Source organism: Chiloscyllium punctatum, chromosome 14 (genome assembly GCF_047496795.1).
Source record: "Chiloscyllium punctatum isolate Juve2018m chromosome 14, sChiPun1.3, whole genome shotgun sequence".
NCBI classification, from domain to species: Eukaryota; Metazoa; Chordata; class Chondrichthyes; order Orectolobiformes; family Hemiscylliidae; genus Chiloscyllium; species Chiloscyllium punctatum.
The window spans coordinates 13,448,552-13,475,619 of record NC_092752.1 but is presented as its reverse complement, the minus strand read 5'-3'; the positions used below and the strand labels follow the sequence as shown (position 1 = coordinate 13,475,619).

General features: G+C 43.0%; 1 long non-coding RNA gene across 1 annotated transcript in view; it reads left to right on the top strand.

The window, feature by feature from the left end:
* The window catches only part of LOC140485466 (uncharacterized), a 31,328-nt gene extending 7,821 nt beyond the window's left edge, over nt 1-23,507 (top strand). Inside the window, exons 3-4 of the long non-coding RNA XR_011962338.1 lie at nt 6,738-6,921; nt 23,092-23,507. This is a non-coding gene — a long non-coding RNA (uncharacterized lncRNA). The remainder of the gene's footprint in view (nt 1-6,737; nt 6,922-23,091) is intronic.
* Nucleotides 23,508-27,068: the final 3,561 nt, after the last annotated feature.

The following is a 27,068-nucleotide window of genomic DNA, read 5'->3' as shown; positions in this document are numbered from 1 at the left end:
GAACTGGAAAACATACAAAAGTGACTGTTTGAAAGAAAACACTCTTACCATAGATTGCACTCATTCAGGGGCTTCCCAAATGGACTTTATTGACCTGGTGATAATCCCCTTTGATGTATCTTTCTCATAAAGTCTCTCAACCCCTCAACTGGCTTCAAATTTAATCAGGGACAGAACAGATAAGGAGACACAAGGGTGTGTCAAAGCTTGCTTAAAAAGTGAGCAGACTGCTTCTTTTGGGCTGCATGTGTTGGTGACAAATATCTCTCATCTCGCTTGGCAGCTTTAAGCTGAGGATGGAAATGATGGAATCATTCAAATGGAAAGTCTGAAGTAGAGCCAAGCAATAATATTAATCATTTCTCCCACCATCCAATGGGGATAATGAGACATCGACTTTGAGAGTTACTGTACAGAGAGCTTCGAAGTCAAGGCAGCAATAGGTTTGATCCTTGATTTTTACTGTGGAAAAGGACATGGAAGATATGGAATGTTGGAATGTTGGTGACATCTTGAAAAATGTTCAGATTACAGAGGAGGAAATGCTGAATGTCTAGAAATGCATAAAGGTGGATAAATCCCCAGGTCCTGATCAGGTGTACCCTAGAACTCTGTGGGCAGCTAGGGAAGTGATTGCTGGGCCTCTTAGTGGGATTTTTGTATCATCGATAGTCACAGGTGAGGTGCCAGAAGATTGGAGGTTGGCTAACGTGGTGTCACTGTTTAAGAAAGGTGGTAAGGACAAGCCAGGAAACTATAGGCCAGTGAGCCTGACGTCGGTGGTGGGCAAGTTGTTGAAGGGAATCCTGAGGGATGGGATGTACATGTATTGGGAAAGGTAAGGACTGATTAGGGATTGTCAACTTGGCTTTATGTCTCACAAACTTGATTGAGTTTTTTGGAGAAGTAACAAAGAGGATTGATGAGGGCAGAGTGGTGGATGTGATCTGTATGGACTTCAGTAAGGCGTTCAACAAGGTTCCCCATGGGAGACTGGTGAGCAAGGTTAGATCTCATGGAATACAGGGACAACTAGCCATTTGGATACAGAACTGGCTCAAAGGTCAAAGGTGGTGGTGGAGGGTTGTTTTTCAGACTGGAGGCCTGTGACCAGTGGAGTGCCACAAGGATCGGTGCTGGGTCCATTACTTTTCATCATTTATGTAAATGATTTGGAAGTGAGCATAAGAGGTACAGTTATTAAGTTTGCGGATGACACCAAAATTGGAGGTGTAGTGGACAGCAAAGAAGATTACCTCAGATTACGATGGGATCTTGATCAGATGGGCCAATGGGCTGAGAAGTTCCAGATGGAGTTTAATTTAGATAAATGTGAGATGCTGCATTTTGGGAAAGCAAATCTTAGCAGGACTTATACACTTAATGGTAAGGTCCTCAGGAGTGTTGCTGAGCAAAGAGACCTTGGAGTGCAGGTTCGTAGTTCTTTGAAAGTGGAGTTGCAGGTGGATAGGATAGTGAAGAAGGCTTTTGGTATGCTTTCCTTTATTGATCAGAGTATTTTGTACAGGAGTTGGGAGGTCATGTTGCAGCTGTACAGGACATTGGTTAGGCCACTGCTGGAATATTGCATGCAATTCTGGTCTCCTTCCTATCGGAAAGATGTTGTGAAACTTGAAAGGGTTCAGAAAATATTTACAAGGATGTTGCCAGGGTTGGAGGATCTGTGCTGCAGGGAGAGGCTGAACAGGCTGGGACTGTTTTCCCTGGAGCATGGCAGGCTGAGGGGTGACCTTATAGAGGTTTACAAAATCATGAGGGGCATGGATAGGGTAAATAGACAAAGTCCTTTCCCTGGAGTGGGGGAGAGGACATATTAGAGGGCATAGATTTAGGGTGAGAGGGGAAAGATATAAAAGAGACCTAAGGGGCAATTCTTTCATGCAGAGTGTAGTACATGTATGGAATGAGCTGCCAGAGGAAGTGGTGGAGGCTGGTACAATTGCAACATTTAATGGGCATTTGGTTGGGTATATGAAAAGGAAGAGTTTGGAGGGATATGGGCCGGGTGCTGGCAGGTGAGACTAGATTGAGTTGGGATATCTGGTCGGCATGGATGGGTTGGACCGAAGGGTCTGTTTCCGTACTGTACATCTCTATAACTCCATGACCCCAATACTGGATTAGCCAGTCTCAGGATGGATTGTTGTGGAGATTCTACATTTAGGATCTCCAGGCAGAGTGGGAGGTTAGTATGGCTCTGTTTCCTGGTAGTGGAGATGATCTCCCCAACTGGGGATGTGTATTCTAGGTGAGATTGCCTCTCCACCTCCCATGGTCTGTGGAGTAATATCAGACCTACGTCAGGAACATACTCACCGGATGTGTTGCTGGAAGGGTGATGCTATTTGTGGGATCACGGGTATGTGGCTTCAGGGGAGACAATGAGCATTTTTTTCATAAAAGCATCAAAAATCAAAAAGGAAGCAGGTGTATGTAAAAAAGAAATGTTTGGTGTTAGTGGTATATTAATTTTGCTGTTAAGATACACAAGTGAAGGGTGTTAGTTAAGTATTGAGAATGCTTATGTAGGGGCCCTTGTGGTGCAGTGGTAGTGTCCCTACCTGTGGAGTGGGAGACCCAGGTTTAATTCCCACCTGCTCCAGAGGTGTGCAATAAAATCACTGAACAAGTTGGTATAGAAATATCTTTAGTACACTTATAAAGAGGAAATAGCAAGTCACCAGTTTGTGGCTTGTTCCAAGACCTGGCCAAAGTGGTCATTAGTAAGTCCTGGTAGTGGATTATCAATTGGGTATGGGGGTCATTAAACCAACTACCTGTTTATCTTCCATGGTCACGTGTCTCCTTGAGGAGCATGTGGTATCCAGTAACTGGTGGGCACCCACCGGGTGTTGAGGTCCATCATAACCCCATAACAACACAACATTTTAATTTGAATGAATAAATTTCCTCTGAGATTTTGCCAGTCAAGTGCACTTTTAAGGAACTGTCACCTATTTAATATGACTGAATTTGGTTTGGTTGTTTCGATTGGTTGATTAAAAACTATAAACAGGGATTGTAGGAATATTGGGATAGTAAGTCAGAGGCAGACAAATGAATTGTTGCGTTATTCAAATAAAGGACTTGTCAAGATTTCTGCCTGGATTCCTTCTTCAGCATCAGGCTCATAATCCATTCCTAATGATTTTATTTTTAACATTATTTCTTTGTGAGATATGGGAATCGCTGGCAAGGTCAGTGTTTATTACACATCCTTTATTTGCCCTAGAGAAGGTGGTTCTGACAACTGAATGGCTTGAAGGGTAATAGTTAACTGGCAACCACATCATGGTGGCTCTGAAATCAAAAGTAAGCCAGACTGGGTAAAGATGGTACATTTCCTTCTTTAAAAGACCATTTGTATTTTTAAAACAAGAGGATATTGTTTTGTGGTCACTGTCACTAGTGTAGGCTTTTAAATTCCTGATTTATTTGATCAACTGAATTTAAAATTGTCAGCTGTAATGGTGGGATTTGGGCTGATATTTCTGGATTATTAGTACAGACCTCTGCTTAATGTACCGGTAATGTGTGTTTGTCATGGATATGGGAGGACTTTCAAATCTCTTTATCATTTTGATGAGATTGTCCTCCAACCTGCTAGTCTCAAGTTGACCTTATGCAGCCTTTCCTCATTACTTAACACTTTAAATCCATCCACCATCCTGGAGAATCTTTTATTGCATTCCCTTCAGAGCCGATGTGTCTTTGCAAAGGTGCGATGTGCAAATGGTTCCTGACCTAAAGCTCTGTACAACTAAAAGCATAACTTCCTTAATTTGTATGGCATCCACACCTTAAAGGCAAGCATTCCACCAGCCTTCTTTGGAATGGATCAGACCACAAGATCAGAGAATCATAGAGTGATTATAGTAGAGAAGGAGGACATTCATTTCACTGTGTTCATACCGGCTCCCTGCAAAAGCAATTCAGCTAGTTCCTCACCCCTTGCCTTTCTCCTGTGGCCCTGCAATATTTTTTCTCTTGAGATCATTATCCCAAAGCCTTTTAAAGCTATGCTCGAATCTGTCTTCACCGCAAACTTGGGCAGTGCATTCCAGACCTTAACCACGCACGGTCGTTTGAACAGAAGACTTTTTCCTTATGTTGCCTTCGATTCTTTTGCCATTCATGTCAGTGTTCGGTGTTCTTGCCTTTTATTTACTTTTTCTAAACTCAGTCCAGCTGAGCTCTCGGTCTCTTTGCCAAAACCTCACATGGGACTGAGTCGAAAAGGAAAGAAGATTGGCCGTAACTAATCTGGAAGGAGACCAAACACACTGACAGTGATGGTTGTGCCATCACATTCTGAGCTTAGTTGGCCTAAAACCTCATTACTGAATCATTCAAACCTTGAAGAAATCCCAGAAGAAGGTGTCTTATAATCCATGAAAGAAAGAGTTACAATGTCATGCATATACCAATGTATTCAATTTTATTATAATAAACCTCACAATTTTTATTCACTTTCCACTGGTAATTTTCTGCCTCTCTCTTTTGTTGAGATGACAATGATCATTAACAAGATGACGTGATATTTCTAGACACTAGAAAGACTTTGCAGCTCAATCCTGAAATTCCTTCATCTTTTGTTTTCAGAATCTAGTATCTGGTTGTAGGATAAACAGTTTTCACCTCCATCACAATCTTTGGAAGCCCAGTCACACATATAGAGTCATAGAGTCATAGAGATGTGCAGCATGGAAATAGACCCTTCGGTCCAACCCGTCCATGCTGACCAGATATTCCAACCCAATCTTGTCCCACCTGCCAACACCTGGCCCATATCCCTCCAAACCCTTCCTGTTCATATACCAATCCAGCTCCTTTTAAATGTTGCAATTGTACCAGTCTCCACCACTTCCTCTGGCAGCTCATTCCATACACGTACATGCATGAAAATGTTGCCCCTTAGGTCTCTTTTATATCTTTCCCCTCTCACCCTAAACCTATGCCTTCTAGTTCTAGACTTCCCCACCCCAGGGAAAAGACTTTGTCAATTTATCCTATCCATGCCCCGCATGATTTTATAAACTTCTAAAAGGTCATCCCTCAGCCTCCGACGCTCCAGGGAAAGTAGCCCCAGCACATTCAACCTCTTCCAATAGTCCAAATCCTCCAACCCTGGCAACATCCTTGTAAATCTTTTCTGAGCCCTTTCAAGTTTCACAACATCTTTCCGAAGTATAGAATCATGCAGCACAGAAACACACCCTTCAGCCCAACCAGTCCATGCCAACCATAATCCCAAACTAAACTAGTCCCGGATTTGGAGGTGCTTGTGTTGGACTGGGGTGTACAAAGTCAAAAAGCACACAACACCAGGTTATAGTCCAACAGGTTTATTTGGAAGCACTAGCATTTGGAGCGCTGCTTTTTCATCAGGTGGTTGTGTGATGAAGGAGCAGCGCTCCAAATGCTAGTACTTCCAAATAAACCTGTTGGACTATAACCTGGTGATGTGTGATTTTAACTAATCCCACCCTGCCTGTGCTTGGCCTATCTCCCTCAAAACATTTCCTATTCATGTACTTAGCTAAATGTCTTTTAAATATTGTAACTGTATCCACATCCACCACTTCCTCTGGAAGTTCATTTCACACACAAACCACTCTCTGTCTAAAAACAATTGCCCTCATATCTTTTTAAAATTTTTCTCCTCTCACCTTAAAAATATGCCCCATTATCTTGAAATCCCCGACTCGAGGGAAAAGACATCTGCCATTTTCCTTATCCATACCCCTCATGATTTTATAAACCTCTATAAATTCAGCCTCCTCCAATCCAGTGAAAATGTAAAGCAGTTTTTATTATCAGTCCTAAATTTGATGCAAATTACTCTTAACTTGTGTCCTTTTGTCCAATTTGCACAATTTATTTAAAAATAGTATTTCAGGTTTACATTTTCCATTGGTTGGAGATACTATTATATGCACAAAGGAAACACAGTATGGAGGAAGTGAAACTCTGAGGAATTTTCCAGTCATTCTTTCTCACTTATTTCTATAAAACATGCCCTCTTTTTAAACTGAGAACGCATCTCTTGAATAGGCACTTGAAAAGGAGATAAAATTGCAGGCCCAGTGATGAAAGAGCAGGCTGGTGTAGGATTAATTGGTCAGCTCTTTGCTGGGACCAAATGGCCAACTTCCATGTTGTATGGACCCCCGACTCTGGGTATTAGTCTTGTAGCTGATCTGCCTCCAGACCTTGTCTGTGCCCCTTGCATCTCAGTGACTAGAACACAGGGGGCTGTCTGAACTGAGTTACATACAGTTTGATCATTGAGTTCCACAATACTGTTTCGCTTCTTCCTGTTCAGAGTGTTAGTGGCCAAGCTGAGTGTTACTTTGCTTTGGTTGGAATGTTTTGTCTCTGCTAAGATTTTTCAGTTTTCGTCAACCTTTCCCCAGTGATTACAACAGTAAGTAAGATGTCTTTAACAAACTTATTCATTACCAAATAGACGATGCAGTGTTATCCCATTGCAGACGTTAATTTCAGGTATCATTATTGCAATGAGCAGAATGGAAGTAATCCCTAGAGAATAGATTGTAATTTGGGTTTGTAATGAGTGAGTATGTTGGGGTTTTCTCTAAAAAGATACATGGATGTGGATTTGATTTTGCGACTATGTATTAATTAATGCGACATTTCAATTATTAGTTTTAATCTTTGACTCATTTTTAAGTTGTTTTTAAATCTATTTTTAGCTTTCCCACCCAGATATTCATTCAACATTCGGCAATTGGGCACATGATCTAATTCCTGGAAACTGCCAATTCTTTGAGGATTGCAAGAAGAGTCTAGGTGGCCTTGTTCGTGGATTACATTGGTAGTCTACCAGTTTGGAAGCCCATGGAACATGCTTGGCACCTTTCAGGGGCAGTACCATGGGTAAGTGCTTTGTTGCATCATACAGCAACAACAGCGGGCATTTATATAGCAGCTTCAGTGTAGAAAAATGTTTCAAGGAGTGCAAGTCAGACAATGTTGACACAAAGCCAAAACTATTCATATAGGAATTACATTAAAATAGTGCCTTTAACAGAAGGAAATGAGCCAAGGTGCTTCACAGGAACATTATAAAACAAAGCATGACACAAAGACTCAAAAGATATATTGACAAAAATCTTTGTTCAACAAAGTAGGTTTTAAAAAGTGACTCAATGGAGGAAGGTGAGGGAGAGAGGCGCTAGAATTTACATTCTAGACAACCAATGGTGGAGCAATTATGATTGAGGATGTACAAGATACCAAAGTAGAGTCGCAGATTATTACAGAATGGAAAATTGCCCTTCGGCCCACCACATCCCTGCCAGTCATCAAACACCTATGTATTATCTTCCCATTTCCAAACACTTGGCCCATAGCCTTGTACGATATGGCATTTCAAGTGTTCATCTAAATATTTCTTAAATGTTGTAATGGTTCACACCTAACACACCCTTTCAGACTCCGAGTTCCAGATACCTGCCATTCTCTGAATGAAAATAAATTCTCCTTAAAACCCCTCTAAACCTTTACCTTAAATTTATCATCATTGCATTTTATTTAATTCATTTTTTATTTAATTAATTTGATTTTAAATTTACACCCTCTGCTAATTGACTTCTTGCAGAAGTGGGGAGAGTTGAAGCATGGAGGAATTTGTAAACAAGAATAAAAAGTTTGAAACCGAGGCATTGTTTGATCAGGAGCCAATGTAGGTCAGTGCAAGCACAGGATTGATAGGAGAATGGGACTTTTAACGCATTTATTGCATGAAACTTGGTAACCAGCTGATACCATGAGGGTTACAGAGGACATGACTCCACCTCAGATAAACTGAACCTTTTCCCAAACAGACATTTTATGCGTTGGACAAATATAGAAAAGCAATTAATTATTGCAAGCCAATGTTTGCACATTCGCCCTCATGAAATATCGACTTGTTGAAAAGGACTATTTGTACCTTTTCGAAGTAGCTGAGTTCCGTGGAATAAATTCTTCTATTTCTGTTAGTTAAAACCGACACTGTCCATCAATTCCGAATAATCATCAGCCTGAGAGAGGAAGTTTAAAAATGCACGAAAACAAGGCAGCAAACACTAAGCAGGGCCCGAAGGGAACTGGGAATAAAATGGCAGCAAAAGGCAGTGAGAAACAGAGGAGCTCAAAGACGGAGAATCTACAGATTGAAGAAGCAGCCTCACTCCTGAAATTGGCATCTGGTCCATGGCTGAAATCAGCAGCATCATTATTGTTCATGATATATTTGAGCACAGCCACTTGGCCTCACAGAAGACAATACTGAGCTATCCTCTCTCGGGATATCCAGACCACAGTGTGTCCACTCCTGCCCCAGGGAGCTGACCAAAGAATGACATGTCAGCAGGGACAATGGCCGGGACCAAGTTACACCAATTCCAAGTGAAATTCCGCACTGTACTGAAAAGAACACAATGCATTCTCAGTGGTGCAGCACCGGACAGTGGAATCTTTTGATCACAGTCCAGTTTACGTGGGGAGGGTGTTCACAAGTTGAGGCAAAGATCCTGCTGTTCTGATTATTCCACTGTTTGAGACCATTGTCAAACTCAATGTGCTAATGACGAAGTGCTAATATATCTATGGACTGATACACTTCAGCTTTTCATATTTGGTTTCCTCATAGGAAATCAGATTCCAGAAGAGCTTTTATAGATATGAAACCTCTTGGCAGAAGAAAAGACAGAGATCAGCAGTGAAACAACAGGAATTGTGACATTTCATACACTGCGGTTACAGGAGGAGAAAAACACAAACAAAACTATTATCTTACAAATATGTGCAAAAGACACTGAATTAACTAAAAGTCAGCAAAAACAGAGAAGGATTTGTTCTGGCAGATTATTCCCTTCCCATCATTAACTGAAAGGTGAGAGCATTAACTTTACTCATGACATTTGTATTGTGGCTGAACATAGTGAGGGTCAAACTAAATGGCCAACACCCTGGTCAGTTTGGTGGCTAGGGACATATAATCGGAAAGGAAGGTGGTGGGTAGAAACCCTGCAGCCTTCCATGCTCCATCCCAATCACAGTCATGTTGGCAAAGCTTGTGGACAATCTTGGAGAAAGTGAGGACTGCAGATGCTGGAGAGTCAAGAGTGGAAAGGTATGGCGTTAGAAAAGCACAGCAGGTCAGGCAGCAGCCAAGGAGCAGGAGATCGACGTTTCACTTATGCCCAAAACATTAACTCTCCTGCTCCTCAGATGCTGCCTGACCTGCTCAAATTTTCCAGTGCCACACCTTTTGACTTGTGGACAATTTTCCTATTCTGACAATTGAACCATTAAATGGGTCATTGATGTTCAGTTAAGAACCCCATCCTGTTGGTGCTAGAATTCATCCAGTAGTGAGTAGGGAGTTTGCCTTTGGGATAATTTGCTAACCGTTGATGGTCAGATGTACATGTGACTCCAGTCCAGTCATGTGGTCAGAAACTGTTTGTGTTTAATGTACTGGGTAAGATGGTGCCTGCTTAGTTCAGGATCTGTAAACTGTACCTTTAGTCACAGAGAGTCAGTGGTTGGTTCAGCACAGCACTGAGAGAGAGAGAGACAGAGACAGAGACAGAGAGAAAGAGAGAGAGCTGCATTATGGGAGGATCTGTTCTTTAGATAAACTTGTTAAACTATGCCTGCCCTACCTGCGTAAAAGATCCACTATTTGATGAAGAGCAGGATAATTCATGAGCATTCATCTCGCAAACATCAGGCATAAAAGGACTCATCCTTAATAACTTTCAATACAGGTTAGATGCTATATTTGTCTGAATATTGAGAATGACTATACCTAAAATTAATTAATTGGCTGTGACCTGACATTGAACATAATGAGGATGTGAGAGTAAAGAAATTTCAGCAAATCAGAAGGTTGTGGTTTTAAGGTACAGCTCCAGAGACATAATCCAGGTTAATATTTGACAGCGATGAGCAAAATGTAGGGGGCACCATGATTTTTGGATGAAGTAATAAGTTGAGTCGACGTTCCACACAAGTGGGTGTAAAAGAAAATCCAACAGCCATGATCACACTGATACGGGTGATGTAGACATTGTCACATTGCTGTTTTGGGATTGTGCTCTGTGTAAGTTGGCTACAAATTTTCCCTCCAATATTATAGCAGCCACACATGAAAAATATATCATTGGCTATGAAGGAATTTGTGACATTTTGAGGTCATGACATTTTGTGAGCATCACTAAAAATGAAAGTATTTCCTTTTGTGTGGGTACACCTTTGGGCATTTTGTCATCTGTGGGTCAGATGGTGACACACTGAATTAGAAACTTCTGAGTTCAAGTTCCATCCCAGACTGGAGCCCAAGAATCAAGGTTGACACTCGATACTCTACTGAGGGAGTGCTGTCACTGCTAAAATCTCGAATGTGTCTATATAAATGCAAGTCTTTCTTTCTTTCTTTCATCAGCCATCCTGACTTTGACAGAAAAGGGACTATGGCAATTGATCAACGTTTCTCAAAGCTGAATTGGCGCTGTGATTTTTCATGCAAGACTTGCAACAAATAAGAAAAGGGAATGGCCTTTTGAATATATAGGAGGGGTCAATAGGAGTTTGTGTTTCTCTTTTAGCTGTGGGCAGTGAGTTCCTATTGAGTGATCAGTCGAAACTGCGGCTATGTTGTTTACAACTGAAGGTTACTGCTCCAAGAGACATACAATCACTCACTGTGCCTCCCTCCCAGCTAAAACAGGTCTGGCTTTATTTAAAATCCTTGTTGACAATTTTTATCACCCATTTTAATATTTTGTACACAGGATGTGGGAGTTGCTGGCCAGACCAGCATTTATTGCCATCCCTAATTACCCAGAGAGATGGTGCTGAGCTGCCTTCTTGAATGTGGTGTTGACATTGTTAGGGAGGGAGTTCCAGGATTTTGACTCTACAGCAGTGAAGGAATGATGATATAATTCGCAGGACACTGCAAGGCTTGCGTGGGATCTTGTAGAAAATATTGTTCTTATGCATCTACTGTTCTTGTCTTTCTAAGTAGTACAGGTTGGATGGTGTTGTTGGAGGTATCTGGTGAGTTCTTACATTGCATCATGGTGGGCAGCATGGTGGCTAGCACTGCTGCCTCACAGGACCAGGGACCTGACTTTGATCCCAGCCTCAGGTGACTGTCTGTGTGGAGTTTGCATGTTTACCCTCCCTCCCCCCCCCCACCCCCCACCCCCAACCGTGTCTGTGTGGGTTTCCTCCCACAATCCAAAGATGTGCAGGTCAGGTGAATTGGCCATGCTAAATTGCCCATAGTGTTAGGTGCATTAGTCAGGGGTGAATATAGGGTAGGGGAATGGGTCTGGGTGGGTTACTCTTCAGAGGGTCGGTGTGGACTTGTTGGGCTGAATGGCCTGTTTCCACACTGTAGGGAATCTAACCATCTAAATGTTGCACACTGCAGTCACTGGGCATCGATGATTGAGTAATAATGATACTTTTTTAGGATAGATTTACTTAGCTTTCCCTGTATTGCATTCTTCATGTGTCTTCAACGTAGATGGTAACTACCTTAAGTCCTCCAGCCCATGAGCAAACTGTGGATGAAAATAAAATTGAAGGACTTTATGTGGGGATGAATTTTCCTAGAATTTGGCAGTGTAAACTTCAGAGAGTTTCATGGAGGTTTCTCTCCCTGACCCCTAATGGCTTTTCGCACTGCTAACTTCATTAGGTATGCACCGTATCTTCACAGTTCACATCAGCTCATGAGGAGCTCTCCCTTGCCAGAACCTTCTGGCATTCCTGACACCAATGCCATATTAAATTCCCAGCTGTGCACCAGTTCAATGGCTGTATGCCAGGAATTGCCTTTCACTGTTGGAAAACATCAGGAATTGGGCGGAGTGATGGCTCAGTGGTTAGCACTGCTGCCTCACAGTGCCAGGCCTCCCCCCCGGATTTGATTCCAGCCTTGGGTGGCTATCTGTGTCGAGTTTGCACGTTCTCCCTGTTTCTGCATGGGTTTCTGCCAAATGCTCTGGGTTCCTCCCACAGTCCAAAGGTGTGCAGGTTAGGTGGATGAGCCATGGGAAATACAGGGGATAGAACGGTTGGGTCTGGGTAGGATGGTGTTCAGAAGGTCAGTGTAAGCTCGATGGGCCAAAGGGGCTCTATCTGTACTTTAAGAGATGACTGAATAAGGAAGAAAGTGAGGACTGCAGATGCCAGAAATCAGAGTCAAAAAGTGTGGCACTGGAAAAGCATCCCCAGTCAGGCAGCATCCAAGGAGCAAGAGAATCAACGCTTCGAGCATAAACCCTTCATCAGGAATGACGCTGATAGAGGCAAATTGGCACCAAGATTCATGTGTAGGGAGCTGGAGAGCAGGACCATCCTCTTTTCCCATGGACTGTCAGAGCAGACCCTGATGCCAGACCTGGCCTGCCTGTACTGGGAACGTTTTGAAACAAGGTTTACTAGACTTCTGAAGAAGGGTCACTGGACCTGAAATGCTAACTCTGTTACTGTCTCCACAGATGCTGCCATGGCCTGCCGAGTTCCTCCAGCAATTTCTGGTTCAGGTCATCAGCATCTGCAGTTCTTTGTTTTAGTTTAAGGAATAATACCTGGAATGGGTCGGCTCTCTGAGGGGGAAAGATTGGCGAGGCGAGGCTTATACCTGCTGGAGATTAGAAGAGTAAGAGTTGATTTGATTGAAATGTAAAAGCTCCTGAGTGACTTTATGAAGAGGGTACGTTCTCTGGTGGTAGGAATATTGAACTGGGGGTCACTATTGTTATGGACTAGGCTAGGCGACTAATAACATTCTGAAGTAGACAGCCCAGACCATAACTTTGCAATTAGTTTTGGTAAGTATACAGTGAAAATTACCCGGATTAAGTTAGTGAGGTTGACTACTAGATTTTAAAACAGACAAGAATGTATTCACTAAATTACACAATGAAAGACAAGGAACAGAATAAAGAACTCCTAGAGAACTCAGTCTATCCAAACTAGACTAAATAATGCTGTTCCAAATATACACAACAGTCCCAATAAGCAAATCCCTTTAAAGACCAAAATAAATGGAACACATGCTTACAGGTTGAAGTTGAGGGCAGAAGGAGAGAGAAAAGTTCCACACAGCTCATTGTTGACTGAACTAAGGTGGAAGGTGATGAAGGAGCAGCACTCTAAAAGCTTGTGATTTTAAACAAACCTGTTGGACTAGAACCTGGTGTCATGTGACTTCTGATTTTGTCCACCCCAGCCCAAAACCAGCACCTTCACATCCCGCCTATTGAGAGAAAGCAGAGTTAACATTGTGGGTCAAGTGATCAGTTTGAAGAAGGATCACTGGATCTGCAATGTCAACTCTGCTTTCTCTCCACAGAAGCTGCTGGACCTGCTGAGCTTTTACAGAAATTTCTGTTTTTGTTTCTGATGCCCATCTCTAGTTGACTTGAGACGGTTTAAGAACATGAACATAAAAACTAGGAGCAGCACTAGGATTTTCCAGTGATTTCTGTTTATTTTTCTGATTTCTAGCATCTGCAGTTCTCTCTTTTCAGAAAAGGGCATATGTGATATCAGCCAAACATATAAAAACTGCTTCTTTGTTTCTCAACTAGACATGGTCTTTATTTCAATGCTGCGGCATGCTTCTTGCTTCAGGGTCTACTGATGATATTTCAATTACAGAAACATTGAGTAGCAAGAGGAAACACCATCTAAACACGCATTTTAAAAGTCCATTTCCACTCATGGTGTCTCTGTGTTTGAACTTAACAAGCTGGGAGTATGTCAGTAAGTAAATGATTTGAGCTGGTCCTCAAAGGATCAAAGACATCTCTCTCCATTAGTGAGATTCCACATACAGTAACTTGAAGGTTACTTGTGCACAGTGATGGGGCAAGGCAAAGAGGCAGGTCTGTATGCCCCATCATAATCAATCTAGAGAAAGCAGTATGATCACAGGCACCTCAGCACCAATCGCATACAAGTTCAGAGCACGTTCACTTTAAAATGAAGTCATATATTTAAAAGATATGCCTGAAAAATTGATTCTCCTGCTCATCGGATACTGCCTGACCTGCTGTGCTTTTCCAGCACCACACTCTTGACTCTGATCTCCAGCGTCTGCAGTCCTCACTTTCTACTTATATATTTAAAAGTATAATGTAAATAAATCCATTAACTTGGATCATTTTGGATTGGTTTTCTTTCTATTTGCAATTTGGGCAAAGCAAAATGAGGGGAGCTGTTTCTTGACAGCGGAATATATTCTGTCCATCAATGTCAGTGTAAGGTCCTCCTCAGCGCAAGCTCCTCATCTGCCATATTGTCAGTGTGTGCAGCCAGTTCAGGGCAGCTCCTGAAGCCAACCCTTGTCCAGACTCACTACAGTATAGTAAATACTAGTCTAGGGGCATGATTGTTGTTTAGGGGCTTACCATCATGTTGAGATGCAGGAGGTCCCGGGTTCAAATTGCAGATGAGCCCTCGATTTGTGCCTTGGGGCAGCATGGTGGTTCAGTGGTTAGCACGGCTGCCTCACAGCACCAGGGACCTGGGCTTGATTCCAGCCTCAGGCGACTATCTGTGTGAAATTTGCACTTTCTCCCCATATCTCCAGCACCACATTCTTGACTCATGAGTGTGTGTAGCAGATGCTTCTACAACTGGTTGTGCTTTAATCTGAGTGTCACTACGCATCATGTAAGGAGAGAAGTTGAGAAGTAGGAACCGTCATAGAAACCTCACCCTGAGTAGGAATTGATGGCATCACTCTGCTTCGCAAACTACCCATCCATCCAACTGAGCTAACTGATCCTCTACAATAAGCATCGAAACCAGTGGTGGATTAGATACCATTGCAGGGATTGTAACATAATGACAATAATATATGGTTTGAACAAGGGGTATTCAAGAGCTCAAATTGTGTTGAGGAGTTCCTTCTGAACTTTTGAACAGGTACACTTTGCCATTCTTGAAATAACTCCTTTGATCCTAACCAGACAATATTCCTCATGAGTGCATGCTTTGTTCATTTTTTTCTTGAGATAGGCATCATTGAAAATGCCTGAACTTGTTGTCCATCTTTTATTTTTCATGATTTGAGAAGCTTTTTAGTCCTTTTCAGAGGATGTTTAGGCAACATGACAATTGATCTGGTGTCATATGTAGGCCAGATCTTTCCTCAGGATATTCTTCAACTAGATGGATTTTTATGACAAACAATGTTGGCTTAATGTCATCATTGTCACTAGTTTTTGATTCCAGACTAATAATTTGAATTCACATTCAATCTGTCTCCCCGGGATATTAGTCTTGGTCTGTGAATTACTAACCCAGTGACACTACCAACATGCTACTTAAGATTGGAGAACCAAGAGTTGTGAACCAGGGAAAGGAAACAGCAGGGAACATAAGAGTAGCATCCAACAATGAGTTAGTGACAGGTAGTTTATGAAAACTGAAATTGAATATTTTGGCTTAAGTTGAAATCAGATCACCACCGGTTCACATCTGGTTTTGTTAAATTTAAGACCGAGATTTGACAAAGGATGTTAGATCACGGTGGCTGCTTCACAGTGCCAGAGACCCGTGTTCAATTCCCGCCTCAGGCAACTGTCTGTGTGGAGTTTGCACATTATCTCCATGTCTGCGTGGGTTTCCTCCAGGTGCTCCAGTTTACTCCCACAGTCCAAAAATGTGTAGGTTAGGTGAATTGGCCATGCTAAATTGCCCATAGTGTTAGGTGAAGGGGTAAATGTAGGGGAATGGGTCTGGGTAGGTTGCTGTTTGTAGGGTCGGTGTGGACTTGTTGGGCCGAAGGGCCTGTTTCCACACTGTAAGTAATCTAATCTAATCTAATCTAATCTGTGTGGGTTTCCTCCGGGTGCTCCGGTTTCTTCCCACAGTCCAAACCAACGTGCAGGTCAGGTGAATTGGCCACGCTAAATTGCCCATTGCCCAAGGTGCATTTGTCAGAAGGAAATGGGTCTGGGTAGGTTGCTCATCAGAGGGTCGGTGTGGACTTGGGCCAAATGGCCTGTTTTCATGCTGCAGGGAGTCTAATCTAAATAGAGTCATACAGTCATAGAGATGTACAGCATGGAAACAGACCCTTCGGTCCAACCCGTCCATGCCGACCAGACATCCCAACCCAATCTATGTCCCATCTGCCAGCACCGGGCCCATATCCCTCCAAACCCTTCCCATTCATATACCCATCCAAATGCCTTTTAAATATTGCAATTGTACCAGCTTCCACCACTTCCTCTGGCAGCTCATTCCCTACATGTACCACCCTCTGCGTGAAAATGTTGCCCCCTAGGTCACTTTTATTTCATTCCCCTCTCACCCTAAACCCATGCCCTCTAGTTCTGGACTCCCCAGCCCCAGGGAAAAGACTTTGTCTATTTACCCTATCCATGCCCCTCATAATTTTTTAAACCTCTATAAGGTCACCCCTCAGCCTCCGACGCTCCAGGGAAAACAGCCCCAGCCTATTCAGTCTCTCCCTATAGCTCAAATCCTCCAACCTTGGCAACATCCTTGTAAATCTTTTCTGAACCCTTTCAAGTTTCACAACATCTTTCCAATAGAAAGGAGACCAGTATTGCATACAATATTCCAACGGTGGCCTAACCAATGTCCTGTACAGCTGCAACATGACCTTCCCAACTCCTGTACTCAATACTCTGACCAATAAAGGAAAGCATACCAAATGCCTTCTCCACGATCCTATCTACCTGCGACTCCACTTTCAAGGAGCTATGAACCTGTACTCCAAGGTCTCTTTGTTCAGCAACATTCCGTAAGACCTTACCATTACGTGTATAAGTCCTGCTAAGATTTGCTTTCCCAAAATGCAGCACCTCACACTTACCTGAATTAAACTCCATCTGCCACTTCTCTGCCCATTGGCCCATCTCATCAAGATCCTGTTGTAATCCTCTTCACTATCCACGACACCTCCAATTTTGGTGTCATCTGCAAATTTACTAACTGTACCTCTTAGGCTCGCATCCAAATCATTTATGTAAATGACAAAAAGTTAGAGGGCCCAGCACCGATCCTTGTGGCACTCCAGTGGTCACAGGCCTCCATTCTGAAAAACAACCCTCCACCACCACTACACTCATTCTTCTACCTTTGAGCCAGTTCTGTATCCAAATGACTAGTTCTTCCTGTATTCTGTGAGATCTAATCTTGCTAATTAATCTCCCATGGAGAACTTTGTCGAACGCCTTACTGAAGTCCATATAGATCACATCTACCGCTCTGCCCTCATCAATCCTCTTTGTTACTTCCTCAAAAAAACTCAATCAAGTTTGTGAGACATGATTTCCCACGAACAAAGCCATGTTGACTATCTCTAATCAGTCCTTGCCTTTCCAAATACATGTACATCCTGTCCCTCAGGATTCCCTCCAACGACTTGCCCACCATTGATGTCAGGCTCACTGGTCTATAGTTCCCTGGCTTGTCCTTACCACCCTTCTTAAACAGTGGCACCACGTTAGCCAACCTCCAGTCTTCCGTCACCTCACCTGTGACTATCGATGATACAAATATCTCAGCAAGGGGCCCAGCAATCACTTCTCTAGCTTCCCACAGAGTTCCACGGTACACCTGGTCAGGTCCTGGGGATTTATCCACCTTTATGCATTTCAAGACATCCAGCACTTCCTCCTCTGTAATCTGGACATTTTGCAATGTGTCACCATCTATTTCCCTACGGTCTATATCTTCCATATCCTTTTCCACAGTAAATACTGATGCAAAATATTCATTTCGTATCTCCCCTATTTTCACACAAAGGTTACCTTGCTGATCTTTGAGGGGTCCAATTCTCTCCCTAGTCACCCTTTTGTCCTTAACGTATTTATAAAAACCCTTTGGATTCTCCTTAATTCTATTTGCCAAAGCCATCTCATGTCCACCTTTTGCCCTCCTGATTTCCCTCTTAAGTATACTCCTACTGCCTTTATACTCTTTTAAGGATTCACTCGATCTATCCTGTCCATACCTTCCTTCTTTATGGCACTCTTACCCATGGCAAATGCTTTGGGCTATGCCAAGCTGGAGCATTGGGTAGGCATTGGATACTAGGAGTACCACAGGGTTATTGTAGGTAGTTAATGAGGCAAATTTGGGATGATCGCGTGAGAAAATTTGCTAGGTCCCTCAGAGAGAAACCGGATGAAAGTGACACTTGACCAAAACGTGGTAAGATTCAGGACAAAGTGAGGACTGCAGGTGCTGGAGAACAGTGTTGAGAGTGAATGCTGGAAAAGCACAGCTGGTCAGGCAGCATCTGAGGAGCAGGAGAATTGACGTTTCAGGCATAAGCTCTTCATCAGGAAAGTTTCAGCGCAATATTTCTATTTTTCTAGTCCCATTCCACCCCAAGATGAGATATATTGACTGTTAGTGGATGAAAATTTGGCACCTTTGTGTGACTTGCATATTGACAGGAGCATTTTGAGTCATAGAGATGTACAGCACGGAAACAGACCCTTCAGTTCAACCCCTCCAAACCGACCAGACATCCCAACCCAATCCCGTCCCACTTGCCAGCACCCGGCCCATATCCTTCCAAACCCTTCCTATTCATAGACCCATCCAGATGCCTTTTAAAGTTGCAATTGTATTAGCGTCCACCACTTTCTCTGGCAGCCCATTCCTCACATGCACCACCCTCTGCATGAAAAGGTTGCCCCTTAGGTCTCTTTTATAACTTTCCACTCTCACCCTAAACCTATGCCCTCTAGTTCTAGGATCCCCCACCCATGGAAAAGACTTTGTCTATTTACTCTAATCATGCCCCTTGTGATTTTATAAACCTCTATAATGTCACCTCTATACGTCCAGAAGGATTTAAACTAGTAAGGTGGGGGGGTGGGTGGGGGCGGTGGGACCCAGGGAGATAGTGAGGAAAGAGATCAATCTGACACTGGTACAGTTGAGAACAGAAGTGAGTCAAACAGTCAGGGCAGGCAGGGACAAGGTAGGATAAATAAATTAAACTGCATTTATTTCAATGCAAGGGGCCTAACAGGGAAGGCAGATGAACTCAGGGCATGGTTAGGAACATGGGCCTGGGATATCATAGCAATTACAGAAACATGGCTCAGGGATGGGCAGGACTGGCAGCTTAATGTTCCAGGATACAAATGCTACAGGAAGGATAGAAAGGGAGGCAAGAGAGGAGGGGGAGTGGCATTTTTGATAAGGGATAGCAGTGTAGCTGTGCTAAGGGAGGATATTCCCGGAAATACATCCTGGGAAGTTATTTGGGTGGAACTGAGAAATAAGAAAGATGATCACCTTAATGGGATTATATTACAGACCCCCCAATAGTCAGATGGAAATTGAGAAACAAACTTGTAAGGAGATCTCAGCTATCTGTAAGAATAATAGGGTGGTTATGGTCGGGGATTTTAACTTTCCAAACATCGGCTGGGACTGCCATAGTGTGAAAGATTTAGATGGAGAGGAATTTCTTGAGTGCGTACAAGACAATTTTCTGATTCAGTATGTGGATGTACCTACTAGAGAAGGTGCAAAACTTGACCTACTCTTGGGCAATAAGGCAGGGCAGGTGACTGAGGTGTCAGTGGGGGAGCACTTTGGGGCCAGCGACCATAATTCTATTCGTTTTAAAATAGTGATGGAAAAGGATAGAACAGATCTAAAAGTTGAAGTTCTAAATTGGAGAAAGGCTAATTTTTACAGTATTAGGCAAGAACTTTCAAAACTGATTGGAGGCAGATGTTCGCAGGTAAAGGGACGGCTGGAAAATGGGAAGCCTTCAGAAATGAGATAACAAGAATCCAGAGAAAGTATATTCATGTCAGGGTGAAAGGGAAAGCTGGTAGGTATAGGGAATGCTGGATGACTAAAGAAATTGAGGGTTTGGTTAAGAAAAAGAAGGAAGCATGTGTCAGGTATAGACAGGATAGATCGAGTAAATCCTCAGAAGAGTATAAAGGAAGTACGAGTGGATAAATCCCCAGGACCTGATCAGGTGTACCTGAGAACTCTGTGGGAAGCTAGAGAAGTGATTGCTGGGCCTCTTGCTGAGATATTTGTATCATCAATAGTCACAGGTGAGGTGCCGGAAGACTGGAGGTTGGCTAAAGTGGTGCCACTGTTTAAGAAGGTCCATAAAGACAAGCCAGGGAACTATAGACCAGTGAGCCTCACTTCGGTGGTGGGCAAGCTGTTGGAGGGAATCTTGAGGGGCAGGAAGTACATGTATTTGGAAAGGCAAGGACTGATTAGGGATAGTCCACATGGCTTTGTATGTGGGAAATCATGTCTCACAAACTTGATTGAGTTTTTTGAAGAAGTAACAAAGAAGATTGATGAGGGCAAAGCAGTAGATGTGATCTATATGGACTTCCGTAAGGCGTTCGACAAAGTTTCCCATGGGAGACTAATTAGAAAGGTTAGATCTCATTGAATACAGGGAGAACTAGCCATTTCGATATAGAACTGGCTCAAAGGTAGAAGACAGAGGGTGGTGGAGGGTTGTTTTTCAGACTGGAGGCCTGTGACCAGTGGAGTGCCACAAGGATCAGTGCTGGGTCCTCTATTTTTGGTCATTTACCTAAATGATTTGGAGTTGAAAAATGTCATTCTGGAAAAACACAGCAGGCCAGGCAGCATCCGAGGAACAGGATAATTGACATTTCGGGCATAAGCCCTTCTTCAGGCATTCCTGAAGAAGGGCTTATGCCCGAAACGTCAATTCTCCTGCTCCTCGGATGTTGCCTGGCCTGCTGTGTTTTTCCAGCACGACATTTTTCAACTCTGGTCTCCAGCATCTGCAGTCCTCACCTTCTCCTCATAAATGATTTGGATGCGAACATAAGAGGTACAGTTAGTAAGTTTGCAGATGATAAAAAAATTGGAGGTGTCGTGGACAGCGAAAAGGGTTACCTCAGATTACAACAGGATCTGGACCAGATGGGCCAATTGGCTGAGAAGTGGCAGATGGAGTCTAATTCAGATAAATGTGAAGTGTTGCATTTTGGGAAAGCAAATCTTGGCAGGACTTATACACTTAATGGTAAGGTCCTAGGGAGTGTTGCTGAACAAAGAGACTTGGAGTGCAGGTTCGTAGCTCCTTGAAAGTGGAGTCACAGGTAGATAGGATAGTGAAGAAGGTGTTTGGTATGCTTTCCTTTATTGGTCAGAGTATTGAGTACAAGAGTTAGGAGGTCATGTTGAGGCTGTACAGGACATTGGTTAGGCCACTGTTGGAATATTGCATGCAATTCTGGTCTCCTTCCTATCGGAAAGATGTTGTGAAACTTGAAAGGGTTCAGAAAAGATTTACAAGGATGTTGCCAAGGTTGGAGGATTTGAGCTATAGGGAGAGACTGAACAGGTTGGGGCTGTTTTCCCTGGAGTGTCGGAGGCTGAGGGGTGACCTTATAGAGGTTTAAAAAATTATGAGGGGCATGGATAGGGTAAATAGACAAAGTCTTTTCCCTGGGGCTGGGGAGTCCAGAACTAGAGGGCATGGGTTTAGTGTGAGAGGGGAAAGATATAAAAGAGACCTAAGGGGCAACCTTTTCACGCAGAGGGTGGTACGTGTATGGAATGTGCTGCCAGAGGATGTGGTGGAGGCTGGTACAATTGCAGCATTTAAAAGGCATTTGGATGGGTATATGAATAGGAAGGGTTTGGCGGGAAATGGGCCGGGTGCTGACAGGTGGGACTAGATTGGGTTGGAATATCTGGTTGGCATGGACAGGTTGGACCGAAGGGTCTGTTTCCATGCTGTACATCTCTATGACTCTATGACACCCCTCAACTTAGAGTAATTTTCTCATTCCAAATAAAGTGATAGAAAGCTATCACACACAAACATGAAGCATACCCTCCTGTTTTCAGTAGGAATGCCTGAAGTTTAATATCAGATTGAGTTGGGCATCCAAAACCTCAAGGCAATGAGTGAATGAGAAAGAACCCACAGCAACACACAGTTCCATCAGTCAGTGCATTTTAAGGGCTAAATAAATGTCCTGTGAGCAAAGTGTGAAAATGAAATCCCTACGAGCAAACTGTAAGCGTTTGCCAGAAGATATCATTAACCTTTTGCAGTGTGGTTAGTTCTATGAGGTTTGACTACTTTGTTCTTCATATTCACAGGCTATGGGTTGTTTTATCAGATTTTCCATATTTCCCACATCCTCTGCTATTGTCTGTCTTTTAGCCTAATAAACAAAAAATACTTATTGTATTTGTAACCTGTTTTGTAGCCTCGGGGCTTCCAATAGCACTTCATAGTCAATTAAGGATTTCTGAAGTGCAGTTACTATTATAATGTAAGAAAAATGCCAGCCTATTTACAAATTGCAAGGTGATAATGACCAGATAATCAATGCTAGTGTTGTTAGCTGAAGAATAAATTGAGAGAACTTCCTGAATCTTCTTCAAAAGTCTGTCACAGGATTCTTTACATAGTCCTGTGAGGGCAGCCATTTGTCACATTCTCAAATAACTCCCTCAGTATTGCCCTCGAGTGTCTGCCCAGATTTGTATGCTAATATCTGCCAACTCTGATGTAACGTCATCCATTTGAAACTTTAATGGTGTTTCTCACTCCACGTATGTTGCCGGACCTGCTGAGTGTTCTTCACCATTTTCTATTTTTATTTTGGTTTTCAAGCATTTGCAGTTTTTTGCCTTTGTCTAAAACAAGGTCTGTCTGGAAAGTTCGTGAGTAAATGTGGGTTTCTTCAGTTCTGAAGAAGTGTCTTGGGACTTGAAACATTAACTCCGTTTCTCTGTCCACAGATGCTGCCAGACCTGCTGAACTTTGCCAGAATCTTCTGGTTTTATTTCATTTTTCCCGCATCCAGTGTATTTTGTATATTTATTTGAGTGAAAATGAAATGTGAGAACAATTGTGAAACCGTAATGATTAATAGTGATAGAATGCAACTCATTTACCTCAAAAGCAGCATAGATGCTGGAATTCTGAAACATAAACAAAAAGCGCTGACCCTTCTTCACTGGACTCGAAACCTTAACTTTGTTGTCTCTCCACAGATGCTGTCAGACCTGCTGAGATCCTCCAACAATTTCTGTTTGTGTTCCACCTACCTCAATGCTCACTAATCCAGCTTTAATAAGCTACAATATTGTGTACCTTTACTGAATGAAATATCAGTCATGAATGTGTCAATGCACTGCGGTATCTGAACACATGAATGCGGTTGACAATTTTGAGCTGAAGGATATGGGCGTGTCTTTCATGCTAACTGCATGAGATTGAGTTAAACTCCAAATAATCAAATGGGAACTCCTCTGCGCCAGTGATTTTCAAACTTGTGTGTGCCTGTGTCAAATATTAACACATTTCCAAGGAACCCCTGTCCTAACTTGTAAAAGATGGTGTTAGGTGGGGGTCTTAGCAACTGAAAGCCGTCAATGCTGATAATTTTTAAAGACTTGGAGACGCCGGTGTTGGACTGGGGTGGACAAAGTTAAAACTCGCACAACACCAGGTTATAGTCCAACAGGTTTATTTGGAAGCACTAGCTTTCGGAGCACCGCAACCACCTGATGAAGGAGCGGCGTTCCGAAAGCTAGTGCTTCCAAATAAACCTGTTGGACTATAACCTGGTGTTGTGTGATTTTTAGCTTTTTAAAGAGTATGAGCTTGGAATATAGATATACCAGGATGGAGCAGTTCATTTGTTAAGTACCACTACTACAGGATTCACAGTCTACTCAGTTCACCAATGTTGCACTGTGGCAGTGGTGTGTACAATCTATGCAATAAATGAATAAATAAATGATTTTATTGTTACATGCATTTTACATTAAGAAAAACAATAAAGTACAGTGAAATGTTTTTCCGTTGGTAATGCGATCCAGCACCATTTTGAATAGTATTTGATAACATTAAATTTATTATCCATCCCCCATCCATCCGAGAAGTTGCAGAAGGCCCTTCCCTTTAATCCTTTGTAGTTCTTGTGGACATGGTATGCCCGTGATGTGTTTGTCAGGAATTGTGAACTGCAGCAATGATGGAACAGTCACATGATGGAGTTGTGTGACCAGGAGGGAACCTACTATTGATAATATTCCTCCAACATTGTTGCTGTTTGTTCTTCTTGATGGCTGTGACCTGCCATTGAGAATGAGTTGAGATGTTGAGCTGCTATATCGGTGGAGATGACGTTGGCAAGGTAGGCCCAGCGGTGAAAGGTGGAGCCTGAGGATTGGTGTCTTCCTTGTTGGTCTGGTCCAGTGCTGGAGGCAATGAGGCGTTAGTGGAAGGGCATTACAGTGACGTCGATGAGATGGGCCCAGCAGTGAGAGATGTGACTCTGACAGGAGTGGGTGTGGCGCAGGTAGTGGTGAGACAGTAATGGAGGAGAATCAGCCCAGCACCGAAATATGGCACCTGAAGAGTGGGCAACTTCAACATAGGTTGAGTCTAGTGTTGATAGCAGTGAGGTGTTAGAGGAGGGATAGCCATGCAGGCCTTGTTGATGATGGAGAAAGTGAGGACTGCAGATGCTGGAGATCAGAGCTGAAAAATGTGTTGCTGGAAAAGCGCAGCAGGTCAGGCAGCATCCAAGGAACAGGAGAATCGACGTTTCGGGCATAAGCACGGCTTATGCCCGAAACGTTGATTCTTGTTGATGATGAGCTGGCTCAGGACTGACAGACTCTCTTTAAGCTATACCTTTCTACTTTTTGTTCTTATTCTCAAACTATTCAAAATGCCACTGGATTGTGGCAACAGTGAAAAAGCCTTTAACTGTATTTTGCTGTTTTACTCACTGTAACATACATGTGACAATAAAAGCATTCATTTATTCATTCATTGCATAGATTATACACATTGCCACAGTGCAACACTAGTGAACTGAGTAGACCTTTTTAGTTCAGTAATCGTGCTATATAACAAACAGTCTGCTTCATGATAATATGTGGGGTGGAATTTTCTTAATTTTTTTTAAAGACTGGGTATGGAGGTGGCTTTAATAGTGGAAGGGACTTTCCTCAGAGTGAAGGTCATGCTTTTCTGTGCAGTCACATTCTTCATAGCTCAGTACATACTTACGTGTGACTCAAATGCCAAAGTTTATGGACAGAATGTTTTGAATCCCCCTGAACGTTTCCAGGCTCCAACACTTGGACACCAGTTTTAAAAGACACCCAGGTGGCTCTTCACTGTCTGAACTCCAGGAGCACCACTCTATCTCTGTTCATTAACTCTACTCGCCACTGGAGATATCAGGGACTGGGCAAAAAAGAAGCCATCAAACTTTAGTGATGCATCCAGTTAAGTTCTCTGCAAGAGAGAAAGGGCATTATTTTCCCTATGGATGCAGCGATTGGCTGTCCTGATTGACAAAGGCAGTGTGGACAGACGTGGTTGAAGAGGGCAGCACCCAGGGACAGCTCAAGAGAATCTAACTCTAGTTTCACAAGAGCATGAATGATCTGCTGTGAACCATCAGGGCACTTGCTAGTGTCTGCTCAATGGTTCATGCTCCTGTGTATGTGAGTTAGTAATGTAACATTGCTTTTACAGAGATTATCACAAAGGAGATCAGGTGCCAAGCAACAGAGGTCTCAAATGCAGTTAATGGTTGTCACTTCATTGTAATTCCTGGCACCACAGTAGTACTGCCTCTCACACATCTGCTCAGGCAAACACTAAAAACATAAATAAGCTACAACACCGAACAACTCCATAAGACTACGAGATAAAAGAGCAGAATTGAGCCATTCAACACATTGGGTCTACTCTATCATTCAATCATGGCTGATATGTTTCTCAACCCCATTCTCCTACTTTCTCCCTTATCCCTTGATTCCTTATTAATCAAGAATGTATCAATCTCTGCCTTAAGTACACTCAATGACTTGGCCCCCACAGCCCTCTGTGCCAATGAATTCCATTTAAAAGGCATTTGGATGGGTATTTGAATAGGAAGGGTTTGGAGGGATATGGGGTAAAAACAATGACTGCAGATGCTGGAAACCAGATTCTGGATTAGTGGTGCTGGAAGAGCACAGCAGTTGAGGCAGCATCCAAGGAGCTTCGAAATCAATGTTTCGGGAAAAAGCCCTTCATCAGGAATAAAGGCAGTGAGCCTGAAGCATGGAGAGATAAGCTAGAGGAGGATATGGGCCAGGTGCTGGCAGGTGGGACTAGATTGGGTTGGGATATCTGGTCGGCATGGACGGGTTGGACCGAAGGGTCTGTTTCCATGCTGTACATCTCTATGACTCTATGTTGCAATAGTGACTTTTATCTGGAAGCTGAGTTTTTGCCCAGTGCCTAGTAAAGTTATCCTATCTGCGACATAAAATCTCTGCGCATGTCCCAACAATTCTGCCTTTGATATCTACTGAGACGAACAATGAGTATTCCATCAGAATCCTCATTCACTGGGGAGACTTTGAGAGACCATGAGATGATCCAGAAGTGGCAGACCACACAGACTCTGTTCTGCTTTTATAACTACAGTGTAGACCTAATTGGTCTAGTTCAGCTTCTGATCACTGACCCAGAGTATACCAATGATAAACATCTTGCTCAGGTCAACGTCATTGAAGGTCAAAGGGAGGCACTGTTAAAGAGGCCAATATCCACCCACTAGTGTGCTGTGAATGTCTCCTGGCATTTGCCAGCTTAGCTCTGGATACTGTGCCCTGCAGTGGGTCTCTTCATTACTGGAAACAAGCAAGTGGAACTGCATCAGTACACATCTTTTTATAGCAAATGATGGAGAGAATATCATTCATGAAGCAGCTGAAGATGGTTGCACTGAACCATATTTTCCTGAGATTAAGTGGACAGAAAAAAACTGGCAAACTCTCCTGCTGTTACATGGAAACGTAGAAATTCAGCCCTTAGAGCCTGCCCCACCATTCAATATGATCATGACTGATCATGCAATCTCAGTATCCCACTCTCACTTTCTCTCCATGCCCCTTGATCCCTTTAGCTGCAAGGGCCACACCGAACTCCCTCTTGAATATATCGAACAAACTGG